The 25,357-nt window shown below is 35.2% G+C and overlaps 1 protein-coding gene across 1 annotated transcript in view; it reads left to right on the forward strand.

Moving 5' to 3' along the window:
- The window catches only part of LINGO2 (leucine rich repeat and Ig domain containing 2), a 478,120-nt gene that overhangs the window by 56,823 nt on the left and 395,940 nt on the right, over nucleotides 1-25,357 (forward strand). The window contains exon 2 of the mRNA XM_017548467.2: nucleotides 2,859-2,891. The gene's annotated coding sequence lies outside the window, so the exon portion shown is untranslated. The remainder of the gene's footprint in view (nucleotides 1-2,858; nucleotides 2,892-25,357) is intronic.

Genomic DNA, 25,357 nt, shown 5'->3' on the forward strand with positions numbered 1-25,357 from the left:
CTGTCTGTCGGAGATGCAGTATCAAAGAATAGTCATTGATTTAGAGTGTTTTCCACATCCTTTAGGATAGTACCTCCACATTGCACATGGCATCTCCAAGCTGGAGCTTCAGTTGCATTCCCATCAAAAGGCTGTTCCATCACTCATCAGGCCAGCATCTTCTGTGGCATGCAGTGTGTACCAGGACAAGTGGACCTCATGATTATGCACCCACTGTTCTACTTCAGTCCGAAGTAGTCCCGTTGGTTTGGATGATACTATGCAGTATCATGTATTCACATATCAGGCACTCTGTAGGCCCTCAGATCTTGGTGCTAAACAAGGCCCTACAGGCATGTAAGGCAAACCCTTGTTTGGAATGGACTCACTTCTGGTCAGAATGAATTACTGCTCCTTCTAAGGTGGAAGAGGTCTGATGTCATAATCAGCTTACTACCGAGTGGCCGGCTGAACCAGAGAATAATACTGAATTGAGACCCAGCATCTACCCCTGTTGTTATTAGGTTGAACAGAGCTCAACTACACTTTTCAAGTATGGAAAATTGTAAATGGATTATTGAGCTGCCCCATTGAAGCAGATGGATGCTGCCGAAGGAGTGGAGAGGAGCTTGCTTTGAGGGTGTGTGTGTGTGTGTGTGTGTGTGTGTATGCATGTGCACGCGTGTGTATGTGTGATAAGGGGTTGGAATTTCTTGGGTGGGGTGTTAGAAATATAACAAAGTTGAGAAAAGGTCTTAAGCTGTACAAAATGGTTTAAAAACTCACTAATTTATACACTTTGTCCTTATCTTTTTAATTTCCTGTTTTTGTTTGCCTTCAGTTTCTGAGTTTCTTTTTAATCTTACTTTACTTTTGGTCAAGATGGATCAATTTGTCAAATTAAAAGACCATAGGCTAACTTGGTAAATTTGGGTAAATAAATGACTTTTGTGAGACTCAATTTTCTTATTTGTAAAAGTGGAGTAAAATGGTTGCTATAAAATTTTAAAACCTGCTTATAAATTGCTTCTACATGGTGGATGATCAATAGTTGCCTATCAATATTGAAACAATCCTAAACAATCACTGCTAAGGAGGAAAGGATAGGGCTTTTATCCTTGTTTGGGGTCTGGTTGTGAAGGTCTGGCAAGCTGGAAGGGAGCAGGCAGTGAAGTGAGTTACTGGAGGTCTGCCTCCCATTTTTTCCAGGGGCCTACCTCAGGAGGTGTTTCAGTGATTGGCCTTGCGTTTTGTTTGGTTTTTGCTTTCTTTTTGAAATAGTATAATTTTTGCATTTATTTTTGGATGTCCTTCTATGTTTTTACACTTTTAAAAACTTGTTTATTCTGCTTGGTAAAAAAAAAAAAAAGCATGATTACTATAAACACTTAAAGCATAATATTCTTGTATCACGGAGGAAAAAAGTTCCCTCTTCAACCTCTTGTTAAAAGGTTACTTTAAGCGTCTGATAGCTATTCCTTTAGATTTGTTTCTATGCACAATTGGATATCTCACACACACACACACACACACATATATATATGTGTATATATATATATATATTTTAACAAAATTCGGATCGTGTTATGCATATTGATATATCAAATACTCAGGCCTTCAGATCGTGGTACTGAACAAAGGCCTCAGGTCTTTCATCTATAAAATAGGGACAGTACTATTACTTACCACATGAGGTTGCTGTACAGGTTAAATGAGAAAACTTTGTAATTCACGTATGCCTGTAACATGCATCTTTGCCACGTACACGTAAGCCTGATTGTGTTATGCCTGCTAAGGTGATTATTAGCTATTATTATCATGCTTGTCTGAATCCATATCTTTTATTTATTTTTTGAGATGTAGTTTTGCTTTTGTTGCCCAGGCTAGAGTGCAGTGCCTGATCTCAGCTCAAGCAACCTCTGCCTCCCAGCTTCAAGCAATTCTCCTGCCTCAGCCTCCTGAGTAGCTGGGACTACAGGCGTGTACCACCACACCTGGCTAATTTTTGTATTTTTAGTTAAGACAGAGTTTCGCCATGTTGGCCAGGCTGGTCTCAAACTCTTGACCTCAGGTGATCTGCCTGCCTTGGCCTCCCAAAGTGCTAGGATTACAGGCATGAGCCATTATACCCAGGCCTGAGTCCATATCTTAAATCTCAACAAGATGTTTTATGTTAGGGTTTTTCTCTTGCCTCCTCATTCCTCAAAGAGAACAATGACTGAAAAAACATCGGTTGGGTAAATACAGCATTATCATAATTGTAATTTCCCTGAGAAAAGTGGCTTGCAGTTTGAATATTCAGCATCATAATTACAATTTCCATAAGGAATGTAGAACAGTTATTATAAACAACAGAATAATCACTTGGTCCATAAGGGAGAACAGGTTATTAGGGGAGCGAGGAGAGAGAGAAGCAAAGCGTGTGTTTTAATCAGCATTCAAGAGTAGAAATACAGAATCTGAGAATAAATTGTTAAAGGACCTTAAAATACTCTTGCCCGAATTTATCAAAAATCTTATCATGATGACTTCCATGGGTTAAGTGCTGCCTATATAATTTTTTCTTTCATACAAGTTAATCATGTTTATTAAACATTCCCTCTGCATTTTTACTCATTGTCATTCATAATTTATATACCCACAAGAAATTTTAAAAAGCAAATTATGACAAAATTTCAAAAGTAAAAATATATTAAAAACAATGTAGGAGAAAAAGAGTTTTATCAGGTTTTTTTCTCTCTGGAGTTAAATGCTTCCTTCCCATTCAAAGGAAAATGGGTAAAAGTTAAAAGCAAAAAATAAAGTCTTTTTATAATTCCGTCAGTTATTTTAATTGGCTTTTATTCAATTCCTTTTTGTGTGTGTTTTCTATTTTTTAGGTGAAGTGAGAAAAACAGAATGCAGCTTTCAAGGTTGGTTTATTTTATTATTTTTATTGTAAATTGACAATTTGTAATTGTAAAGATCTATGGGGCAAAACCTGATGTTATCGTTTATGACTCCAGTGTGGAATAACTAAATCAAGCTAGCTAAAATATCCATCAATTTAAATTCTTAACATTTTTGTGGTGAGAAGATTGGAAATTTACTCTCTTAGTAATTTTCTAATGTAAAATACTCTATAATTAGATTTGCCATGCTAATAGAACTAGAAAAAGGCAATACACTCTAATTGAACTGAAAAAAAGCCTGTTGTTCTTGTCTAACTGAAATTTTGTACCCTTTGACCATCATCTCTCCATTCCCTCCAAAATCCAGCCTCCATAACCACCATTCTAATCTCTCTTTCTGTGACTTCAGTTGTTTTAGAGTCCACCTGTAAGTGAGAACATGCTGTATTGACTTTCCGTGCCTAACTTATTTCACTTTGCATAATGTTCTCTAGTTCTATCCATGTTGTCACAAATGACAGAATTTAACATATATGTTAAAATGAAACTATGAAAGTAGCAGAGCAAAATATATCCTTAGCTTTGCACCAATACCTATTAGAACACATTATTTTTATTTTCCTCATTCATGGACAGAAAAGTACAACATAGACTTAAGTAAATTCAATATAGCAATTAAATATCATAGCTAATTGAATCTGTGGCAAAATTGTGAAGTTGGAAGTATATAACATTTTTATATTAACATTTAGTATTGGTAATTTTTCACTCCATCCATCCATCATTCCATCCATCTACCATTCATATATTTTTATCAATGAATCCTTATTACATACTGTGTGCAAGGTACTATCATGTATCTAATTTCTTCTCTTCACACTTTGTTTGGCTGACCTTCAACAGATTCTCAATCCTACCCCTTGTTCCAGTGCTTTCTGCTTATTACTAACAATAAACCTTCATCTATTATCACAGATAGTCGATTTTAACTTAATGTATCTGATAAATGAGCAGTGTTTCCCCAACATTGTTCAGCTGATGTGTATGCTAGTATGTCTACTTCCAAATAATTAGGGAATAGAGGAAATCATCATGGTAATAACTACAGAGTATATTGTAATTCAAGTAAATTAAGAGAGTACGAAAAAGTCCTAATCTTTCCTCTTAAATAGAACTTTCAGAGCTGAGTTTATACATGAGCACCCTGGATAAAGGTAAAGTGTAGCGCTGCAGTGACTATGGCCTGAATGTTTTTGTCCTCTCCTCTGCTGAAGTCGTAGCCCCGAAGGTGACGGTCTTAGGCAACGAGGCCTTTTGGGAAATGATTCGGTTCAAGAATCATGAATGGGATTAGTGCCCTTATAAAAGTGGCCCAAGGGAGTTACCTTGTGCCTCTCAGCATGTAAGACACAGAAAGTGTTGTCTCTAAGGAGGCAGGCTTTCACCATACAGTATTTCTGCCTGTGCCTTCATCTTGGAATTCCCAGACTCCAGAACAATGAGACACAAATTTGTGTTGTTTAAATATACCCAGTTGATGGTATTTTGTTATAGCAGCTAAAACAGACTAAATCACAAATGTTCTCATTATAAAAGTTTGAAACATCAATGAGTTGAAATAGAACTATCATCTCTACTCTGTACTCCATAGATAAATGGTAAAATTTAATTATCTGCAATGTCCTTATTGAGAAATTAAAAAGGGAAAAAAATTATTGATAACTCCAGATCCATCTCTAGGAAATATTTAAATATTTGAGTGAAGAAACCCAAATTTGAACCTGCCTGTGAAACCTAGTCTCTCCCTACAATATCCCATGGTCATGCTTCCATTTATATACACTCTATGTAGATGTTTCTGATGGCTTGCATTAACCACTGTAGGTATGCTCATGCCCTTCTTATAAAAGGGAAGCCCAGTAACAGATGTTTAGATTGAAAGTGCTTCAACTATTGTTCCTTTTAATCATGTAATCATGTTTTTCTTCAAATAATAAAATCTAGGCCTATAGAGTTTAAGTACGTTACTTGTCCTAAATCATAGAGTTCACTAATGACCAAATAGGGACCGTGATTACATTCTTTACCACCTTAACATGGGGCATCTCACATGGGTTGGTACGGAGGATAGGAAAGTCTTTTGTTTGGAATGGAAGATGTTTCTGTAACAACATATTTCATACCAATCTGTTGCCTAAAATTATTTATCTCCTGTACTTTAAAGCATTTCTCAAAAACCCTTTTACTTCCCTGACTATATCATGATCTCCCAGAAGGTAAAGCTCATGGCTACCATTTCTCTGTATTTTTACCATATTTATAAGGTTTAGGTAAATGTTGTGCAGTTTATTGTTATTCTAAACCTTATCAAGAACACGGAACCTCTGCCTCTGTTCCAACTCAGTGAATTCCACTGATACTCTTTGTAGAAGATCTAGAAAAAAAAAAAACCACTGAAGGTAACCGGAAAGCAAAGAAAGATGGCTGGGTTTTGTTTTTGTTTTTGCATGTGTGTATGTTTTAGAATGTGTGTGAGGAGGAAGTGGTCAAAAGGAATCATTTAAATTTATCTGAGACTATGTGGCTTTAATGACTTTTAGGGTAAGCCAGAGTTACTGAAGAAAATAGAAAATGGCTACTGAAAATGTGAATGTATGTTTGGATAGATAGAGAGTGTACAGGGGCTAGACATTAGAATGAATGAAATCAATTTTTAAATACAGAAGAAAGGTTAGAAATAAGAAAACTAATTTCCTTTTTTATTATAGATCTTAGATCTAATTTCCTTTTGTCTTTCCTGTGTATTTGAAAATAGGATGTAGCTCTTCTTTCCATGTAACAGCTGTTTAATATTTTCACACTGAAAGTGTTGTGTTTAGATTTGAGCACCACACATTTAGAAGTCTATAAATAACCTATTTTGCCCTTCAAAATATATAGAATGTCAGTCAAAGAAGCAGAGATTATACAAGGATTATCAATTAAAGAGGAATCCCAATATTCACTTTTCTCTTTCAAAGATCATTAAAGGTGATCAAATTTGTAACTCACGGCAACTCTTTTCACAATCCTTTTCTTCACCTATCAGATCTTTCACGCTGCAATGTTTCGAATCTTCATCAAAACATTAAGCTCTTCTTAAGCCCTAGTTCTTGCCACTTTTGTTACATATGTATCTCTCTCTCTTTTCTTCCAGCATTTTATCATGTAGTTCGACCTTGTTTCTCTTACTAAAACCTTCCCTCTTACCCACCTGCCTCTCTGATTTTATCTTTCTAGGTTTTCCTATGAAAGAGGAAGAAATAAGAATTAATAGGCAGGTTATGGAAATGCTGAGTGTACCCAAATGTCAGTAAATCTTGTCTCAGCCATGTATATTCTGTAGCATGGTGATGGACTCAAAATGGCAAGCAGTGGCAGCACACATAGTGGATAGAACAATAGATTCGCTCTTAATTAAACATGGTGTGAGCTTTTATCTCTACTCCCTCCCCAAAAGTAAGTAAAATAAGAATAAAGGATAAATAATGTATAACGCCCCAAGGACAAAGTAATTAAGAAAGGTGACAATACCAGACTAAAAATGGCAAGCACAATTTCAAAAATGTTAAATAGATGGACAAAGATAGTCGTAGTAGCACAACAGAGGGTTGAAACTGAAGCAATCAGAAAAATAAAGATAATGAAAGGGAGTCTGAGCTGCTGATCCCCCAAAATTGCCAGAAATTAGAGATATTAAGGGTAGGTATTAAGGAAGTGACTAAAAACATTAAAATTGGGGTTGAAAGTTTGTAAATGGAAGAATTGGGCTCCCAGATTCTCTCCCACACCATGAAGCCAGGTAACTATCCCAGCCTCATTTTGTCAAAGACTTGAAATATACTTTGTGAATATTGTAATTCAACTGGAGAAGCACTGATCTTGGAAATCCTAAGATCAGCTTAGGACAGAAAGAAGGCAGTCTAATGAAAATAGAATGTAATTAAAGTCTACAAAAAACAAAATAATTACATAAAAATATGCTTATCAAAAAATGAGACTCCTTCATGCATCTCTAACTTAGATCTCAGAACTCTGGAAGCCAAGCTTCCAAGAGGAACACAAAGGATTCCTCTCTGGAGACTAAAGAACTCAAAAGGAAAAAGTACAGATAGGGATACTGTTTTCTTCCAGTAAAAAGTTCAGTGCTTTATTGTGGGCTACACTAAGAGTCACCAAATAACAGGTCCAGCAAATAGACCCAGAGATTCCGGTCAGCCTTAGAGGTCCTGCAATAACAGAAGGAAACTGCTATAAACAGAGGGGGTATTGTACACCATGAAAGAAGAACACCAATACAAACAGAAAAAATAAGACAATGCAGAGTGTAACAGAAAACAATGAAAGGCTAAAATACTCTCAAAATGATGAGACATTATATTCCCTAAAGTGGAATAGGATGTATAGATAGATAGAGATAGAGAGAGATAGAGAAAGATAGAGATACACAGATATATATATATATATATATATATATATATATATATATATACACACACACACACACATAGAGACAAAGAGAAAGAGAGAGAAAAGAAATTAAAAGCTCTTGGAAAAAAGAAAAAAATTAGTAAAAGTATATACTGGAAGTTATACTTAAGGAGAGTTTCCAGAAAGTAGAAAAAAATGACAAATAAGATTAAAAATAGGGAAAAAGTTCAACAAACCAGAATTAATTCAGAATACCCACCACCTGACTCATAATAGTTCTTGAAATAAAGATATGAGGTGAGTAATTAATAAATAATAATTGCAAACTAATATCCAGAATTATTTTCAGATTAAAAGGGCCCAGTGATGCTACCAATAATATAAAGGAAACAAAAATGATCATAAAAGTTTGGAATAGAAGAGACAGAAGAGTACACTACAGCTTATAGAGAGGGAATAAAGAGGAAAAAGGAAGAGTAAAAGCCAGAATAAACCATGACTTCTCAGTATCAACCCTGAAAATTAGAATTCCATGGAGCAATCAATACTCTGAAATTTCCACATGCTCCACCAAGAAAGAGGAAAAAATGGCCCCCAGGGAATAAGGTCACAGATACAGGAAGGAGATAAAAAATTCCCAGGTTGTCAATGAAGTTCTAGCATATCAGCTTATGCAGCCCCCTCTAGAGAACGGCCAGTACAACAAACCAGCTGCAGTAAAAATACAGAAAGAAGGACTCCAGGAGGGGTGTTTTATAACCAAATACAATATAACAAGCAAAACCTGAAAGAATGATGAATGTGTTCACACATATTAAGAGAAGATTTTCAGTTCTGCAGGATGATTTGGAATTTAATTAGTAACAGATTTATAGAAATAATGCAAGCCATGAAACAGGGCAATTATTAACTCCAGGAGAGATAAGAATTGAAATAAATCTATAGAACATCACATCATTGAGCCTATCATATTAACAGAGTCGTAATAATGTAAATGCTGACTTTTGATTTAACCAAAATGATAATACAACTATATAGAGAAGATAAATATACATGTGTTAGATGGGCAGTTTAAGAGGCTAAATCTTTATATTCCATATGGGAAATCAATGGGGAAGAAGAAAAGGAGGAGGAGGAATTAAAAACAGCATTTTACTTGTGTCATCAGAAACAGATTATTATCAAAATATACAACTATAAGAGGTGAGAGTAAGCCTGTTAAAAGGAATAAAGCAGATTATTATTATTACCATATATTCCTATTAGTGTATCATTAATATATTATTATAGAACTACGTGGCTTTTAAAAATATGAATCTGTATTACTTTCATAAAATAAAGCTAAATTTAAATGTAGTTAATATTAAACATTTATAATTTACTCTAGCTTTACATACCTGCTTTACCACTTACCTTAGGAAAGTCACTTTTTTTGCTGGTTTATTTGTATATTTGTTGGACTTTATTTTGCTTTTCCTCATAAGGAAGCTAATGCAAATGAATGATCCTACCTTAATACCTAACATGAAGCAGTGAGTCCTCCAGCGTTCTTTTTCATTTCCCCCTGAAAGGAGCTGAGAAATGTGTTAGCTTCTTTCAGATATTTTAATGAGTCTTATGTGGAAGAGAGATGCAATTTGGCCTTTGGTTTCAAATGATAAAAACAAGAGATGAAAGGCTCAAGAAAACATATCCAGCTCAATATTAAAAGGAACATTATTGTAAAACATGGATATCCAGGGCACTGGTAACTTGTGAGTTTTCTGTGATAGAGTCTTTCAGATATTGCCTGAGGATCACATAAGAGGGATGAAATACAATATAGAGGTAATGCAAGTGTTGGGTAAGTCAACTAAGTAGTGTTCCAAGTCCTTCCTTTCTATAGACTAGATGATGCTATGCCCTGCCACTACTCCATAGATGTAACAACCACCAGGTAAGCAAGCTATAGTTATTAATATGGTAGCAATGGAGATTAGAAGAAAAAGCAACAGGCTCCAGCTGCTTTATGCACTAAAGAAAATGTAAAAAGTAGAATTAGAAAGATCTGAGCCAAATTCTGGCCCAGATTTAAAACTATGAAAAAATTCAAAGACCCCATAGGTAGTAAGGGTGAAATTCTAACCTCTCCTTTGAAAACAATGCAGCTGTCCTGGGAAAGGCCTGACTCAGAGCCTGCTTTTATTATGAATTCCAGCCTTTCTTAGTCACACACAGACAGACCCTGACTTGTATATATGCTCTGCCCAGTAACACCCTTCCTCCCTCTGCCTCCAAGTCCTCCAGAGTAGTCTCAAAGTAGATCCATTTCCCTACTGGAAAAAAAGGAAAGAAAAAAAGGGGGTATCCAAAGGTTGGAATTTACTTTGTACATCCTAGCTCTTGTCTTTATTCTTTAAACTCTGAAAAGACAAGGTAAACCCTAAACCCCAAAGCAGGTGAAGAAATCCTACTCCAAACCACTCTTCACTCCCTTTGGCCCTGTCTTCTCCCACCTGTCCTCTGTTTTTGCTTTCTTCCAGGTCTCTTTAACTGCCTACCTTCTACTCACTTGCTGCCTCTGCAGTCAACTCACCCAGGCCTGTAGGAGCCCCTTTCTGAGATACGAATGTGATGCCAAGCTCTTGTACTAGAGGGTGTTACAGTTGTGCCTTCTGGTGTTTCACTATACAGGCTATACAGCCTATTTGAAAATAGGGTTGCCTTTGCAGCACAGATCCAGTTCTTATCTCTTAGCTATATTTTTATTGGTGACCTAATACCCAGGCAATTAATTCCAGGCTCTTTAGCATGACACACACATTTTTCACTGTCTGGCCCAGGTGACATTTTCAACCTCCTATCCTGATCTTCCCCTCGAAAGCTCCCTCTGTTCCAACCACACCAAATTCTTCATGTTCCATCTATTGAGGATGCCCTTTCCCACCATCATCCTTCTCCCATGATCTCCCCTCTCTGCAGCACACTGACTAGACTAACTGGAATATCTCTTCCTCCTCTATAAAACCTTCTTATACTCCCTTGTTTGAATTTAGACAACAATCCCTCTGTGCTCCCAAGACCTTTTGCTCAAATTTCTGTCATAGCACTTAACATGTTGTATTTTATGTTTTTGTGAGTTTATCTTCCCTACTTGATTTCTCAAATAAAAGCATCCTATTCTTCTTGGTATTTACAGTAGATAACACAGTATAAGGTTTGTAGCAGGAACCCAATTAATGTTATTTGAATGAATGAAATAAATATGTGAATGAATGAGAATATACTCTATAGTGTATGCCTTTTTAAACAACTGATGTAAAAGATTAGTGATTAAACAAAGAAAGCTTCAGTAGGCATCTTGCACATCTGGACAATTGTAATGCAAAATATTTACTTAGGAGGCAAAGAGATAGTCTCTTTTCCAGTTGAAGTATAATGGAATTTTTGTTTCAAGGAAAATTACACTGAAAAAAAAAAAACTGTCTACAATACAAGAAACTAGGTTTATATCTTTGGGGATAGTTCTTATCTTTTTACATTCCAAGAGTGAACACGATTTAAAATAAGCAGTCAGTGTGATGATGTTTCCAGATAGCTAATAAAAGGGAAGATTAGAGAGCTATATAAATGGCAAGTAACTCGACAGATTCCACCTTGGACATTAAGCACAGAACAAAGTGAAGCTGTTTTCTGAAGACCACCAAAAGTGCTTGATGTCAACTTCAGCAGCATGATGCCATTTTGACTGTGGTATTCATCTTACCTTGTATCCCTGTTAGAAAACAATATAGAGAAAAAACAACTAAAGCTAACAGCGGTAGATGATGGTACTCAGAACATGGACTGCATCTGAAAAAAAGCAGACTCTTGCAAAGAAGAATAAAGAATTATTTCTAGTCAATCACTTGCAATACAACCTTTGCACTCATAGAACAAACTATTATGCCTAATCATATAGTCTCAAAGAATCTTCTGCAGAAGGATTCTGTATTCTATAGCTCACTTTATATCATAGTCTCTTGGGGAGTTTAGAATTATGACTATTTAAAAATATGAGAGAAATGAACCAGGGTAATAGTTCTCCTGGTAACTCATGACTACCAAGGGTAACAGCCATATTTACCCAAAGAGCAAATACAGAAAATACATCGTCTTTTTTTGGTAACCTAATGAATGCAATTACAGTAAATATTTTCTCTTTTGAGCTTTTTTTTACCAAAGGTAACTTCAAAACCATCACCTATTTGGAGACAAAGGTAATGTTGAGAACATATTATACATGTGGGCTAAAGGAGAAACACAAAGCAAAGAGATAGAAAAGTTAGGAGAAAATAATTGTAAACCTCAAAGACATCTAATGAACATGGAACAGGAATCTCAGAAATTGATCATGAAGATAATAGAAATTTTATGAATGTACATAGTAGTAAAGGGATTTTTTTTTTTCAATTGAACATGTGCGTATAGCCTTGACTAACTAACTAATGATAGTGACTCCACTGATTGGTGGGATGATTAATTTGTGAACTTGTCAAAAGACAAATAATAATAAAGTCCTGTGTTCCACCCTTTTTGCTGCTGGTACTATCTGCATGTCTTTATATGTCTAAAGAAACCCAAACCTCTGTAGTCGGTGTTACTGTTACCTGAAGGCTTATCATCAGTGGCCAAAGATAAGTTAGAGATATTTCCTGGATTGGCTCAAATCGAATTATATACAACCAGAGGAGGTGTCCACAGCCCCTTCCTGATAAATGATTGCTTAGCTTCAGGTCTGGTTTTCTGACATGCTGTTCCTCCTCTTTATTTTCTCATTCTTGCTTTAGTTCTCTTTCTCAATAGGATTGATGGGTATATGTCATGGTTATTTCACTTATCATTGACCTGAGAGTCAGCAGAGCATAGGCTCTAGAGACAAACTATCTGGGTTTGAATCTCAGTTTTTCCACTTACTATGTAAGTCTTTGGAAGAGACACTTACAATCTCTAAACTTGAGTTTTCTCATCCACAGTATGGAGGCTGCATCCTGAGAGGTTTATGAATATTAAATAGGGTAATCTCGTTTTGGCCTGCCGCGGATCTTCAATTGATGTTATTACAATAATTATATGGTTATGCTGGAGAAGGGGAATAGTTATGAAGGTGGTTTTCAAACTCTACACGTTGACTATATGTATAAGCAGTTCCTTTAAGTTCTTACTCAGAAAATTAAAATGCAACAGATATCTATTTTTTTCTTTTGCTCAGATACCGGGAGAATTAGAACCAAATTAATCTTGTGAGAATAAAACGCTTTCAAAATAATGTTTTATTTTTATCTTAACTGCTAGAAGAATTCGAGTCCAAATCAAAGTCAAATAACTTTTCTTCTAGGCTAAGTTCCTCTTTTCTTTTGGTTCTTCTGTTAGTCAATCTTTGTTCTTGGTTTATTTATAATTGTATAATTTTTGTTTGTATTTGACTTCTAGGTTCTCTCAAATCCTTTTGCAGCAAACCAATGTAATTCTTATTTCAGCTTTCAGAAGTCATTTCTTTCTCTCGCTCTCTCTCTCTCTCTCTCTTTCTCACATACAATTTACAGTATCTAAGGGAAATGATAAACTTAGTTTGGCCTGTATTGGTCCCCTGTGAATATTTTTTAAATTGCATACTTCCATGACCATCTCTAAGATATTCTGACCCTCTAGATCAAGGTGGAGCCAGGAATCTGTATATTTTAGCAAGTATTATGCACCTAGGAAATTCAGATTCAGACAGTACTCTACCACACTTGGAGAAGCAATGGTCTGTGTGGTGCAGCAGGCAAGAGATGTAAATGAGTCTGACTTTTAAGGCAGAAACAATTACCATCTGTGTGACCTTAGAAAATCACTCAACCTGAGATTCAGTTTCTTCATCTTTAAAAGATGGAGAAACTTGTAAATGTCTGTTAAAACTAACTTATAAAGTTGCTATAAAAAGTAAATGAAATATTATATGTCAAAAGGAAGGAAAAACATATTAAAGTCACATCTAGGTTTCACAATCTGCAAAAAGACCCATATAAATTTTTAGAGGCAAATAACTTTTTTGTTACTGTTGTTTAAAAATCAAGACCCTTTGCTGTGATTCTGACTGCCCCAGATAGCTTAGGTTTGTTAAATCTCAAGTCATGACTCATTAAAGAATTGTGTAATCTGTTTGGTAGTACCCCAGCATTTTTAAAATACAGTTAAAATAAAATAGAGTAAAATAGGACAGAATAAGATTAAAAATGTCAGAGCACATTGCCCATAAAAAGTGGTTTAAAATCAGATGTATTCCTTTGTCTGCAGGAGATGTGTTCTAAGACCTCCAGTGATTGCCTGACCACAGATAATACTGAACCCTATATGTACTATGTTTTTCCTATACATACATGCCTATTAAAAAGTTTAATTCGTCAATTAGGCAAGTAAGAGATGAACAACAATAATAATTAAATATTAATCATAATAACATACCATCATCACTATTCTTGTAGTTTGGGGCCACTTATTAAGTAAAATAAGCATTACGTCATTACAAGAACTGCTTTACCTCAGCAGTTTATCTGAACCAAAACAGTTACTAAATGACTAATGGGCAGGTAGCATAGACAGTGTGGATCCACTGGACAAACAGATGATTCATGTCCCAGGTTGGATGGAGCTGAATGGAACACAGTTTAAAATGTATTAATTGCTTACATCTGGATTTTTCCATGAAATATTTTTGGACAGCTGTTGACCATGGGTAACTGAAACAATGGAAAGCTAAACCACAAATAAGGGGGGATGTTGTATTTAAATCTAGTTGTTTTTTTTGCTGTTTTTTGTCTTCTGAGTTATTCCTATATATTCTGACTTGTGTTTGGAGATCATACTCAGGAATAGAAGAAGAGAAGTGCTTGCCAGTATGGAGGGCAATGGAGCAGCAAGCAGGCAGCATCTATTGGTGAGATTGTGTAAGGGAAGCAGGAATATATGAAAAGGAATATGATTAAAGGAATGTTAAAAGGAATATAATTAAACTTTATCATAGGTATGCATGTATAAAAAATGGCATATACATGGTTTGGTACTATCCGTGGTTTCAGGCATCTTTCAGGAGAAGGTCAGGAGAATATGTGTGTCTTTAGGACCTTCAAAAATCTTGTGGAGGGCACTAGACTTTTAAGATGATGCAGAACGGAGTTTTAGAGTACCTTCTATGAAATTTTTTTTTAAAAAGAATGATCCTAAAAAGCTGAAGGACGTGGGGGCAGTGTATATGGGCAAGCATTCTAAGCTTAAAGCACACTGGTAAGGGAAAATAGTACTTTTAATATAGAAGTTAAATTATACTTTGCAGGTATAAGTTTCTTGATGTATCAGCTGCTCTTCTAATCCCCAACTACCTCTACTGAAAGCAAAGTTAAGGGCTATGCTAAGATAGGGTCCTTTCTCTGGCTGACAGTTTAAAGGAATAGTGCTCTAGCATCTGAAAGTGAATTTTGAAATTCATTTTTCTAATTTTAACAAAAACACTGCCCTACTTCATTGTATGCTCTATTTAGTAGTTACATTAATGGCTACCATTTTGTGAGCTCAAACCATCTACTAAGAATTGTACTAAGTACTTTACAACCATAATCTCCTATCTTCTAGAATTCTGCGGGAAAAGTTTTAGTGTACATGCTTTATAGACAATCTTACCAAAGCTCAAAGAGATTAAGTAATTAACCTCAATCCAAATGAGTAGCAAGGGCTAGAAGCAGAATTCACACCAGATCTCTACTGTCATTCACTTGCAGCTGGACCTCACTGCCTTAGCTGCTAGAGCAAACCAGCAAACCAGTGCTTATGGACTGATTTTGGCAGGTCACGGTTATATGTAATATTGTTTTTGACAGAGAAGCATGCCTGCAAAGTCAAGGAATTCGGCTGAACAAAAGTGTTATGCATTAGGCAGTCAGTCCCTGCTGAAGATGCTCAGTGTCTCAATGCCTTCACTGTACACATTGTGTATGTAACTGTGTCTTTTGTTTCTCAGTGGATTCTAAAGAGGCTTGGTGGCAAAAACAGCTGCTTATATTCTTTTCCCTTTTAAATGTTAATTTTGTGGTATGCTCCATAAATATATTTGCATTATGTCACCCAAATTATAGTGATTGAGATGAAAAGAACATCATGCTAAAAATATATTTAAGATTATACAGTGACTATAGTTGGAAAACAAATTTGTTTCTTGTATTTTTGTAATTTTAGGGCCAGGGTTAGGGCAGGTGTGTGTGTGGTGTGTGTGGGGTCAGGAAAGGGTATTACTTGGGGACCAATGTTTTCTTTTTGTTTGTTTTGTGTTTGGCAATTAAGAAGGTTGATGTTAATTTGATCCAGAAATTATGCTGTTTAGAAGTAGGGAGTAGAGTGTCCTCTGGATATCTATTCCCAGATTCTATTTTCTGTCTGCATCCTGTGAGGGTTGAAAAGAAAAAAAATGAAGCAGCTGTGACTAGCTCTGAAAGGAACTCAGGGGGACTTTTTCCTCAGTTCTCCCCTGCATTGCAAAGCAAATACATTAGAAAGCATTTTGTGCATCCCGTATCCAAAACCGTGAGAGGTGCAGATGTCCTCTTTGCAGATGATTCTTTTGTAAGTAGAAGTTTGGGTTAAGTGAAGGAAATAGACAGCAAAACTGCTGACTTTCAAGGGCGTCTTGCACAAGAAGATTTGCATCCTGTGATTCTCCTCGATCTCTCTGGTGTCTAAAAACAATTTGGGATTATCAAGCCTTGACAACAGCTAATGAGAATGAACAGACTCACACAGATTCTCCCTTAGCAGTAATTGGATTCAACCTTTACAAGACAGGCAAATCAGCCCAAATAACCCATTTTTTGAATGAATAAAAAGATTTTCTAGCGTCTAGCAGTTGTCTAAGAAGGAAGTCTGGTAAAGAAGCTGAGCTTTAATCATAACAATAAGACTTTTAGACTGTTTACTAAGGTATGCAGTGCTGCACATCAACCCTGTGGTCTGGGTACCTCTGCCACCACCACCTTCATGACTATAACCCCCATTTTATAAACGAGGAAACTGAAGCACAGAGAAGTTGCATTTTCTGCCTGTGCCCCATATGCCTGCTTCCAGAGGTCATGGGCCCAACTCTTTTCTTCCCTGGTCAGAGTAAAAACTAAGGTGTGTCTGAATTCTGAGCTGCCTTGCTAAAGGGCTGTCATCCTGAGACCTGTGGAAAAGGAGTTGGTCACAGTTCGACATATGTTCAGCACAGTATCTGGTGAACTATTCTTTCCGTTTGTGACTGATCAATTAAAAAATAATGATTTAGAGTCTGCTGTGAGATAGGCTTTGTAATATATGACAGGAGATATTGATCAGTGGCTGAGGTGAATCTTGGAACCAGCCTTCCTTGATTAGAATTTACTTACTAGCTGGGCATGGTGGCGTGTGCCTGTAATCCCAGCTACTCAGGAGGCTGAGGCAGGAGAATTGCCTGAACCCAGGAGGCGGAGGTTGCGGTGAGCCGAGATCGCGCCATTGCACTCTAGCCTGGGTAACATGAGTGAAACTCCGTCTAAAAAAAAAAAAAAAATTTACTTACTAGCTATGTAACCTGGAGATGTAACTTGACTTCGTGGGCTTTAGTTTTCTCATCTAGAATTGGAAATATTAATAAATATTTTCTTCAGAGAGATAAATTAATTAATGTAAATGAATTAGAATACTGTCTGACACATAGTAACAACTCAATAAATTTTACTGTTATGGTTATTACTAATCTGTTTTACAAGCTAAACAATATAAAGTAGTTTGGTGTAGTTATAATAGTTGAGATGGAGAGAAAAATGAATTATTCTAGATGTACCCTTTCTACGAAATTAGATTTTAAAACGATAAAATAACTATAAGTTTTTAAATTCTTACTTAAGTTACCCTTTTCTATCCCAGGAATTTGTACAGACTTGTAAAATTATTTGATCTATTTTATTTAATTAATTGATATAATCAATATAGATAATATGTATTGATCCCATACTAGGTGCTAGGAAAAATGAATGAAAATCTCACACACAAAATTTGTAGAATTAATACTCCATGAAAAGTCTCCCACTCTTTTTCACTCTGACTTTTATAAAAACCTTAGCATAATTAAAGTTAGCATTGAAGCTGCTAGTGATGGTATAGAATACAAGAAAAATGATAACTCATTATTAGTTAAAATATCATTTGCTACATTTCTGCTTTTCATTTGCTCAGGGTAAAAATATCATTAAGTAAAAATGTTTTTATATAATTATCTATACCCCAATTCTTCCTTATACTATATGGTTATAATTTTTGTAATCAAAGTTACATCTCACTTTAAAAACACAACAAATTTAGGACTATATTTTTGGGTGAATATTTGTCATATAGAAAAACCAACATGTCTATGATGAGTGTTACACATATTAATTCTACTCTACAATTAATCACAACTTAGATCATATAATAAAACTGTATCCCTGGAAAGACCAAGAAGTATTGGTTTTCTTTTTTGGTTTTACCTCTGTATCTGAAAGACTTTTAGAGGTTTAACCAATGAACAGTTGTATTTTCCAACTGTTCCCATTTGACAGATGGTTAATTTAAAGCCTATAAAATAATTATGCTTAACTCACTTTTCAAACCCAAAAGAACCATACATTAGAAGGCTAGATATACTTTATCTGTTTTAACTGACTGTCCCAATTTGTCGCCATGATCCCTGCTTCTGGGATAGATTACAACAAATGATATTAATATATTCTATTCTTGAATGCGTTAGTGCCATATTCATTTAGTGAAATTGATTGCATAAGAGCCTGGATATGTATATTTAAATAATTAATAAATTTTTTTTACTTCGAAGTTAGTGTATAGCTCTCTTAAAATTCTCAGAGTAGTTTTTACCCTTAGTCCATATTTCTGTTCTAGGAAATAATATCATCACTCAGTGGAAGAGGATGTAAACTTGTCTAGAATCTCTCCAGAGCTTAGAAATAGGATCCAATAGTAAGAGCTTCTGTGAGTAAGCTTTCTGCTCAATAGAAGGATGTGCTTTCTGATAATTAAAGCTGTCTGACAGTGGAGAAGTGACCACCTGTCATGGGGATAATTCAGGAAGAGACTGGGTGATTATCATTTAGAAATATAGTAAAGGGGATAACTCAGGGGGTAGAGCATTTGATTAAGTGATTTCTCAATTTCCTTACGACTCTAAGATTTTGCTTAGGATTGTGGAAATTCTTGTCTAGCCTAAAATTGTTTCCCATGAAGAAACAGCTACGTGGTACAGTGGTTAAAAGCAGCAATTTTACGATAAAACAGATTGACCTGGAATTTGTGCCTTGCTGTTACTGACCAACAGAGTGACCATAGGCACTCATTCAACTTTCCTAGAGACAGTTTCTGTAGCTGCCAGAAATAGCAATATCCAATAAGTGAGTGTTGAGGATTGAGTTCATACATGGTACAGTAACTTGTGCATATGAGTCTACAAACCTAGGATATCATGTCTTTCAAAATACAAAGGGAAAAATGATTGAGAAATATGCCTGGTTGGATCTAGAGAAACATCATGATATTCACCGATTTTAAAAACAAGTCTTTAAATCTGTAATGTGTATTGGACCACTTCAATGCATGCTTAGTTTGTAATAGCCAGAAGCAAATATATTTGTGGCAGTTGTATGACAATTAAGACACTAGCAACTGCATGGATGAAGTATTCAAAACTGATTGCTTTCTTCTGGAGACAATTCCATAATCTATTGCTAGATCAATAGCTCTTTATAGACACTGGAAGTGATTAAATAACTAAATACAATAAAGATCATTGTTAATATCCAAGGAATCTGGAAATCACATAATCTCTCAGTTAATGTTTATCACTCTCTTTCAAGCCAACATCAGCTGGTAAGTTTAAGGTTTTCCTGCACAGTTATGCAACATGATGATACTCATGCTGGCAGCAATAAGTCAAACCTCTGGTGACAGATGTTTCTTCTGTATGTACACTACACATAGCTTAATGCAAGTCACATTTCCCAAAGAGTACAGTGTGGGTATTACGTGCAGATACTACACAAAAGCAATCTCTCTTAGCCTAGGGTTTCGATCCTTTACTGTGAACCCTCCTGGAGCCTGCTGATCAGCATGCAGAACTGAGTTCCAGAGAAGTACAGAGAAATCTCTAGGGATCTCTGTCCACCTGTGAGGGGAGAAAGGATCCATATATAATTTGCAGACCCATCCTCACTGGTTCTCCTTGAGAAAGCTTTTGTTGTTACCTCAGAAGTGGAAATATATGTGTATTTCGGCTGGTGTCTAACACATTAAGTTAGAGAATACAAAAATGTTCAACACTGTAGGGACCAAATGTTATTTTTGGGAAAAAAAAATTTCCAAAGCAATGCATACACACATACACTCAGACAGAGAGAGAGACAGAGACAGAGAAACAGAGACAGATTTGGGTTCTGAAATTTGTAATACAACCTGGGGCAATGAAGAAAAAGAACAGTTGGTTAAGACAGGTAAGTAGAATTATAGATGTCTATCAGGCTGATATGTTTTAAAGATTATTGTTCTCTAGACTAAAGTTAGAATGAATTTCTCTTAGACTTAGTTTTAGAATGTTTGGGGTAGGTTTGTTAGCACCTTTAATAAGTGAGCGTATTTCTTTTCAAATGTGTCAAATCATGATAAAGATGCTGCATTCAAAAGGCTCCAGTTTGCAGTACAAATTTAGCAATGCACAACAGGAAGCTGATCAAGTCTCAGTTGTATTTTATTTTTTATATGATATCATTAGGTTTCATTTGGCTGCTCTTAGCTGCTGACAACAACATACCTCCTATCAAATTTATTGTGAATTAAGAGATGATAGGTATGAATTTATATTAAAAGAGTTTTCAGTGTGAATTTATATATGGTAGAACAAATTTGTAAAAAAATCAGCTATAAAAATGTTGTAAAATGCGTAACTTTTTTCTATTGGTCAAACAAGGAGATAAAATGTGTACAGGGTTGGTCTGTTGTGTTTAAGGGGATGGGGATAAAGTGACAAAAATAGCTTTTACAATATTGTTTTAAAAGCTTATTTCACCCCATGTATCTTGAGCATGAATTTTGAAATTTCACCTTAAATGCTACTGTTTGAAGATTTTTACATTTGAGACTTGAAAGAATTGAAAAGCAAAATCACATAAAAAATTATGAAGCTTTAGAACATCTAAAGCTATTACATACTATCATTTTGATATGTAATTTGGAGGCCACAGGTAGGATTTTACAAAGTGTTTATGAATCTATGTCATATTTGCTTTATATATCTGAAGCAACAGGTTAACATGATTTGAATAATTACCACAAAATAAAGCAAAATTAATAATGAACCTCAACATGGGACATCCTTATCTTTCCCAAACTTGTTGGTATAAATATCATATCACCTTAAATCAAAAGCCAAAATTTAAAAAAACCAAACCAATATGTATTAATAATTTTAATCAGAACTCATATGATATGAAATGCATTTTTGTCATGAAAACGTTTCTTTTTCAGATTACATTCACTGCTTATATTCACAATCCAATGACCTGTTTTACCTAGAAACCTTCTAAAATACTTCGGCGAATACCTTATACTCCAAAGTGTTGAAAATAAGTGACATTCTTTACATCCAAATATTTTTAATGGGATATTTCTATAAATGATGATGCTAATTGTCTCAAGAGAGGCAATAATATCATAGTAGAAATATCTTTGAGCTAAACAGGAAACTTGACAGTTCTCAGTAATGCTCAGCACTCAGGGCATTTGTAATTACTTGCTCAGTGTCTGTCTTCTCACTTGAGTGGTTCTCAACCTCGGATGCACATTGGAATTACTGCACACCTTTAATAAAACAGTATTGATACCTGGATGGTACCCTAGCGATTCTTATTTAATGAATTATAGAGTGGAGTCTGGAGATTGAGATTTTCAGAATTGAACAACTTAGCTTATTATAATGTATAATTAAGAAAATTGTGCATTTGATTGCACATTCAAGACAGAAAAGACCTTATCTTCAATGAATAAATTAATATCTAGTACACAGTAGACTGTTGCTAAATATTGGATGAATATCAAGTCTCCTGTCTAGGTCAAAGATAGAATGATGGATTGTATAGACAGCTTCTCTTTATAGATCTTGGTTTTCTATCTCTCTCTCTCTCTCTCTCTCTCTTTCTCTCTGTGTGTGTGTATCACTCTCTGCCAGGTCAACTTCGATATGTATGTATATATATTAAGAGGGTTGAGCTACATAACTCTTCCTCATACTCAAATGACCTTCCTGAGAGCTCATTGTAATGGGTCTAGCCAGTCTTTGTCTTTTCAAATGTAGGGGCCTTAATCATAGGAACTAGGAATTTTTAAATATCCAGTAAAGTTTATCATAGGTTTAATAGTTTTTGCTGAATTAAATGCAAATTTTTATATATTACAAAATCCTTTGTAGGAATTTTCCATGTTTATTCTTTTAAATGTAACCATGGATTCACATCCTATATCCTTAAAGATTTATTTGCCCTTGGGAAAGAATATAAAACATATTTTGTACCTGCAAAAAATGACACTTTTCAAAATTTGACAGATGGGATCTAATTAAACTTTAGAGCTTCTGTACAGCAAAAGAAATTATCAATGGAGTAAACAGAAAACCTACAAAATGGGAGAAAATGTTTGCAAACTATGTATCTGACATAAGTCTAATAACCAGCATCTATAGGGAACTTAAATTTACAAGAAAAAACCAACCCTATTAAAAAGTATGCAAAGGACATAAACAGACACTTCTCTATAGAAGGCATACATGCAGCCAACCAGCCTATGGAAAAAGGGGCTCAATATCTCTGATCATTAGAGAAATGCAAATCAAAATCATAATGAGATATCATCCCATACCAGCCAGAATGACTATTATTAAAAAGTCAAAAATAACATGCTGATGATGATGTTGTGGAGAAAAGGGAATGCTTATACTGCTGGTGGGATTATAAATTGGTTCAACCATTGTAGAAAGCAGCATGGCAACTACTCAAACAGCTCAAAAGAAAGCTACCATATGACCCAGCAATCCCATTACTGGATATGTACCCAAAGTAATATAAATTGTTCTGCTATAAAGACACCTGCACATGTATGTTCACTGCAGGACTATTCACAATAGCAAAGACATGGAATCAACCCAAATGCCCATCAGTGATAGGCTGGATAAAGAAATGTGGTACATATGCACCATGGAGTACTATGCAGCCATAAAAAATAATTATGTCATGTCCTTTGTGGGAACATGGATGGAGCTGGAGGCCATTATCCTTAGCAAACCAATGGAGGAACAGAAAACCAAATACCACATTTTCTCACATGTAAGTAGGAGTTAAATGATGAAAACACATGAATGCTGGCGGAGAGGAACAACAGACAATGGAGCCTACTTGAGGATTGAGGGTGGGAGGAGGTAGAGGACCAATAACTATTGGGTACTAGGCTTAGTAACTGGGTGACAAAATAATCTGTACAACAAACCCCGGTGACACAAGTTTGCCTATATAACAAACCTGAACGTATACTCCTGAACCTAAAATAAAAGTTCTTTATTTAAATGACGCTCTTAATTTCTGATAAATCAGAAATCTGTGGAAGATGCCTTTAATTATCCAAATTATTTAGTGATAATTTTGTCTAACAAAGTTTTTTTTTATAAATCTTTTTCTTTATCAATTAGGCTATTCCAGTGTGATTGCTCTCATGATATATTATGTGGATGTTGTTTATATGAGGACTTCTGCTATTTTTGTTTAGGAAACATTTATTTTAACTAATCCTTCCTCATTGTCACTATTGAACAATTGACAGTCTTAAGAATCACAGAAGCATTAAAATTTAATACATAATATGCCAGGTGTGTAGGCCACAGTAGTAATTTTATTACAATGAGAGTCAAGAAGACATTTTGTTCTTTGGTTAAAGAATATTGGACAAAACTCAAATGTCAGTTAAAGGCCATCTAAAAATTCATTTAAAACTTGTTTTCTTTCTAAAGTCATCCTTCAAAGCCCATATTGTGATGAAATTTTAGAGGGATTAAACTTGAATACATCGACACTATATAATGAACAACACTATATTATGATCAAGTTCACTTGCAATTAATAAGTGATCCAGGCCTGCTAGTTTGATACGAGGCTGCAATAACTTACACTATAATTGAAAATTCATTCTGGCATTCTAGCATTTTGATGTGTGCTAGTTAACAGATTGACCAAAGGCTTTCAAACTTTTTCAGTTCATGATACCCTTAGCGTCTCAGTAATATTTTCATGGCAAAGGAGATATTTCACAGTTTTATTTATTGTGTAGTTAGGCCCAAATAACTTTATAGGCATTTACATCCTAACAACTTAGTACCCACTTGAAAAAAATACATATGATTTAAAAAAAATTCTATTCTTAAATAGCCAGAATTACTTACTGGATGGATGTGTGTGTCTGTTGGGCACTACATGGCTTCTCAAATCTTAGAATCAGAACAGAAGCTACTCTCATTCTCTGTTCCAAGGAAATTCTTGAGAGGTACTTGCTTTTTTTTTTAACACATCAGCCACTAAAAGCCCAGCTTCACAAAGATAAGACACCATCTAAGGGAATGAGGCCAGATTTTATGTTGAGACAGTGAACTACCACTGGCTAATATTTTGTACAGTATCCAACAGACGTCTAGTATTACTGTATTTTCTTTGAAAATTAAAAATAATCTGTGACACCTTTATGGATTTATTGCAGCACCCTAGTGTGCTTTGGTGCAGTTGGAGAACTGGTGAAGTCAACTGTTACTAAGTTAGGCCTGCTATACTCCAGAGTTAGCTAGGCTAAATGTTGGACATTGGGATGGAAGGTATAATTTTTTAAATCCTTGAGTCTTTATTAGCTGAAACCATCTATGTTCAAACAAGTATTTTTCTTTTTTAGAGTGGATATTTTTTACTAATGTCACTTATTTATTTATATATTTTAAAATTGAATAACCCTTTTTCTGAGAATAAAGCTTAAGACAATTAAGTTTAATTTGATGCAGAAAACCAAACAGAAAAAAAGAAAAATAATATCCCACGATTCAGGAGACAGTCTCCATATTTGTATGTGTATATATCCAGATACTTTTTGTCCTAATCATGAATGGACATATTCATTTTTCATTACTTATTTTCACAAACATGATTTTACACCATTTTACCGTCTACTTGATTCACTTAATAACATAACCATTGGTTTTAGATATTTCTCCTGCTTCTTTAAATACCTCTGTTTCGCTGAGAAATATTTTTTTCTTAGATGATCCCCATCTTTTGAACTACAGAGGCATTTCCTTCTCTCTGGTGATTTTTCTGTCTCCTCATTCTTATAGAAAATGATCCAGGTTGTTTTTCATTTATTAAATGAAATTTGTGAATATTTATGGTCACTGTTTTGTTATCTTTTTTGTTACCAATAATGTTAAAATATATTTACTTAATCTTTAATGTTTAAATTTACCGTAAACTTTTGTTAACAGCCGAGAGGGGCCCAGTGGTTTGCAGAGCTGGGGGATGAGATACACAGAGAGACATTACTGGGTGCAGGTGAAACATTTTGTTCAAAACTTCCCTTGGAAAGTCAGCTTTGGCTGCCTTATGACACTTGAGCCAGAAAGGCTCAATTATTCTTCCCTGCCGCCTAATGGAGACATTTTATTTGGAGGGTTTCCTGTTTAACTTACCAAGTAATTCTTAGTACCTTCAGATTTAATGTCGGGTTTAGGCATCTCCATGATTTCCAGTCCCACTGATAGAAACTCTTCGTATGTGTCCTATAGAAATGGTGAGAAGAGGTGGGCCCAAACTTTTTCCCTGTATGGTCTCACCTGTACTTTCTTGTCTAAGATTTCAAGAATTCAAGTACCTGAGTAAGATCCTTAACTAGTGTCC

The sequence above is a fragment of the Cebus imitator genome, unplaced genomic scaffold (assembly GCF_001604975.1).
Source record: "Cebus imitator isolate Cc_AM_T3 unplaced genomic scaffold, Cebus_imitator-1.0 Scaffold207, whole genome shotgun sequence".
NCBI lineage: Eukaryota > Metazoa > Chordata > Mammalia > Primates > Cebidae > Cebus > Cebus imitator.